This window comes from Sorex fumeus, unplaced genomic scaffold (assembly GCF_029834395.1).
Source record: "Sorex fumeus unplaced genomic scaffold, SorFum_2.1 ptg000129l, whole genome shotgun sequence".
Taxonomy (NCBI): Eukaryota; Metazoa; Chordata; class Mammalia; order Eulipotyphla; family Soricidae; genus Sorex; species Sorex fumeus.
Genome location: NW_026606186.1, coordinates 1,457,032 through 1,460,961, shown reverse-complemented (window position 1 = coordinate 1,460,961; position 3,930 = coordinate 1,457,032). Strand labels below are relative to the sequence as shown.

The 3,930-nt window shown below is 38.7% G+C and overlaps 1 non-coding gene across 1 annotated transcript; it reads left to right on the top strand.

Moving 5' to 3' along the window:
• Positions 1-664: 664 nt before the first annotated feature.
• LOC130045852 (U6 spliceosomal RNA) lies at positions 665-771 on the top strand. Its single transcript, XR_008795622.1, has one exon. It is a non-coding gene; the product is annotated as a U6 spliceosomal RNA (small nuclear RNA).
• Positions 772-3,930: the final 3,159 nt, after the last annotated feature.

Genomic DNA, 3,930 nt, shown 5'->3' with positions numbered 1-3,930 from the left:
TTAATATAGAGGGGGTTGAAAGTTCTTTAAAAGCTTGATTTTTTTTCTCCATACAACCTGCAGTTACTTTTGGGGAAAAATTTTTTTTGTTAGCCTCCCAAGTAGTACTCAGGTAGTCTAGGGGCCACCCTGGTAATTTGTGGCCAGTGGGTTTATTTAATGTGAGGCTCTATGGATATGGTGCCCTTCCGGGACTATCCCATGCTAGTTATTATTCAGGCCACCTGAGGAGGTTAGGAGCCTCCAGGACTGCATCCCAAGATGTGGTGCCAGGTCAGCCAAATGCTGAACCTCACTTACTCCTGCACTATCTCTTTGCCCTGACTGCCAAATTTTGATCATATATGTGGAAGCTTCAATCACATTTGTATTCTGATCTGCTTATGATTGCATCATGTCGAGTTAAGAACAGAAAAATAGCAGGGCTGGAGAGACAGCACAGCGGGTAGGGCACTTGTCTTGCACATGACCAACCTGAAATTGATCCTCAGCATCCATTATGGTCCCCTGAGCACTGCCAGGAATGATTTCTGAGTGCAGAGCCTACTACAAGTAAGCCCTGAGTACAGGCAGGCATGGCCCAAAACAAAACAAAAAGAACAGAAAAAAAGCAGATACACCACCTACATGAAATATTGAATAAATATCCTAAAAACAGAAATTGGTGCTTGCTTCGGCAGCACATATACTAAAATTGGAATGGTACAGAGAAGATTAGCATGGTCCCTGCGCAAGGATGACACGCAAATTCGTGAAGTGTTCCATATTTTTTGGAGAATGGGCACTGGTGGAGGGATGGGTACTCGATCATTGTATAACTGAAACTCAAGCACAAAAATTTGTAAGTCTACAACTGTACCTCATGGTGTTTCACTAATAAAAATTTTTTTTAAAAGAGAGAGTTGATAGTGGACAACAAATTTTAAAAAATAAAAAATAAAACTAGAAATTGAGGAATGGGAATGTAGCTCAAAATGGAATTCAGTCTTGCATACTTTCAGACCCTGAGATGGATTTCTGGCACCACAAAATGAATAATAATTACCTATCCCCTTTTCAATTTAAAAAAATAAAAAGGGAATCCAGAAAAGAATGACTATTACTGACAATAATTTAAAGTTTGTTAAACTGTGGTCCAGTTAGGGGTCAAACACTAGATATACTGCAGACATGTTACCTCAAATGGTTTTTCATTTGTTTGCTTTTATGATGCTGCATCTAATCCCAGGACATCAACATGTGTCACTGAGTCACATTATCACATGACCAACCCTCAAAGGATTTTTTTCTTCCTGGCTCTGTGCTCAGGGACCATTCCTGGCAGGGCTTAGGGACCATATATGGTGCCAGGGATCAACCCAGGCCAGCTACGGACAAGGCAAGGCCCCTACCTGCTGCACAATTACTCTGGTTTGAGTTTTTCATTTTTTAAAATATAAACACCATGGTTTACAATAGTGTTAATGTTAATGTCTTAGAAATACAGTGTTACTCTATAGTCCCACTTGGCAGAGTGCCAACAACACTCCATCATGGCCTCTGGGTCCCTTCTAGTCCCCTGCGCCTTCACCCCTTAGCAAAGCCAATTCTATAATAGGGTCTGTAACCACTGACTATTCTTTATTTCCTGGCTGTGTTTCTTCATACTCCACGTATGACTGAGATCATTGGTATTTTTCCCTCTCTGTTGAATTGATTTTGCTTAGCAGATTCTCTTCAGGTTCACCCATGTTGTAGCAAACTGCAAGCCCATATATACATTTAATATTCAAACACCAATCTCGCCAAATGTTTTCACCCCAATTCCCAAATCATGTGCCCTGAAGCTTGATACATCAGTGGTGTAGGTTTCCAATATTTTACTAATCTGATCATTTTATATAAATGGAACTTTCTTTTGTATGTCTGGTTTCTTTCAGAACAATATTTCAATATTCATTCATTTTAGAGTAAGTATCAGTACATTATTATTTCATAATAATAATAATATTATCTTACTGTTGAATAGTATTTTACTACTTGAAATTAAATGTTACAGAACATTTCATTTATCCACTTATCAATTCATGGATTTGTTTTTTTGTTTCTACCTTTAGGCCATTATGAGTAATGCAACTTTGAACAACCATGAACCAGTTTTTGGTAGATATAAATTTTAATATCTTTTATTTATATAACTAGGAGCAGAATCACTGAATTACAGGTTGAAAATATCTTTCACTATTAGTTTTTTTTAAAAAAATAATTGCTGTACCATTCCTATCTGGAGAGTATAGGATTTCTCTTTGTCAACATCCTTGCCAAAACTTGTTTCTATGGCTTTTTCATTGCAGACATTCTTGTAGAATTTACAACCAGCAAGAGTTCAGGAGTCCTGGACCCATGCCAATGAATAAGGGGACCATGTGGTGCCTGGCATCAAACTGGGGTCTGCAGCATGCAGACCGGAAGGAAGGGCTTTCACATGTTGATTTATGCTGCCTGACCTATGTGTAGTTGCTACCCACAAACCTTAGAGGTTGGGCTCTTGACTACGGCAATGAGACTGGGCGTGGGAAAAAGTAGGAGATGGGAATGAGGGGCAGTGTGAGACTGGAATGGGGCACTCAGTGAGATTAGAGTAGGTGCGTGGGGAGAATGGAACAAAAGACAACTGATCACCAACCACCCCTGTTCCCTCCTTCATAGATCTGTTGGCAACAGTAGCAGGACAGGATCGGGGAGCAGCTCATGGCCACCAAACGCACACAGTGAGAGCGTCCACGGACATTACATGAATACACATTATGTTTCTCATATTTTCAGTAATGCCTAGTCTCTGTGACACATATTCCAAGTAGCCAATGAATCAGATTAATATCTTGAAGTTAGATTAATATTAAGGCCTATTAAAATATCTATTTTTTTAAAAAAAATTTTCTTAGTGAAACAGCATGAGGTACAGTTGAAGATTTACAATTTTTTGTGCTTGGGTTTCAATTGTACAATGATCAAACACCCATCCCTCCACCAGTGCCCATTTTCCAATACCACGGGTCCCAGTATCCCTCCCACCCCCAATCCCCCCATCCCACCCTGCCTCTGTGGCAAGGCATTCCCTTTTGTTCTCTCTCTCCTTTTGGGTGTTGTGGTTTGCAAAAGAGGCATTGAGTGGCAGTCATGTTTGGTCTATAGTCTACTTTCAGCATGCTTCTTCCATCCTAGGAGGATCCTCCCAGCTGGATCATTGTATGACTGAAACCCAAGCACAAAGGTTTGTAGTTCTGCAACTGTACCTCATGGTGTTTCACTAATAAAAAATTTAAAAATATAATCCCCTTTCTTATTTTCTGATTAAAAAAATAAATAAAACATCTAAATACCTAGCACACTCTAGGGGAACTTTTTAAAGAACAAATAGCACAGTAAGCTGAAGGACAGCTACAGAGGAACATTCTTTTTAAAAAAAAAAAACAAAAATCTGTAACAAATTTTCCACTTCTAATGGCATAGGAAATAATTTTACCAACTGCTTCCACAGAAAAACTAAACAAAATGTTTTCAAATCAAAACTTAAACTAATTTATTCATAGATAGTGGAAAGCTAACAAGACCAACAAGATCAAAACTGAGGAAAAGAAAGAAGATCATAAGGCTGGAACTATAGACAGAAAACTGCAATTTGCTCACTTTTTGTCCGAGGGTTTGTGTAAATTATGAAAGACTAAAATTGAACAGACTTTGATGCTCTCAGAAGGATAAAGAGCAGAAGTTATATCATAGGAATAACAAAAGGATAGAGGAGAGAAGGGCTAAAGAGGAAAGAACATGCTACAAAAAGGGTATTGGACAAAGGTTTGCTTTAAAACTTAGTTCTTCCTTCTGCTATCAGCATGACAGATGTCAAGTCTCTGAGCTCTTTAGTATCAGTTTTCCCATCTATGAAATAAT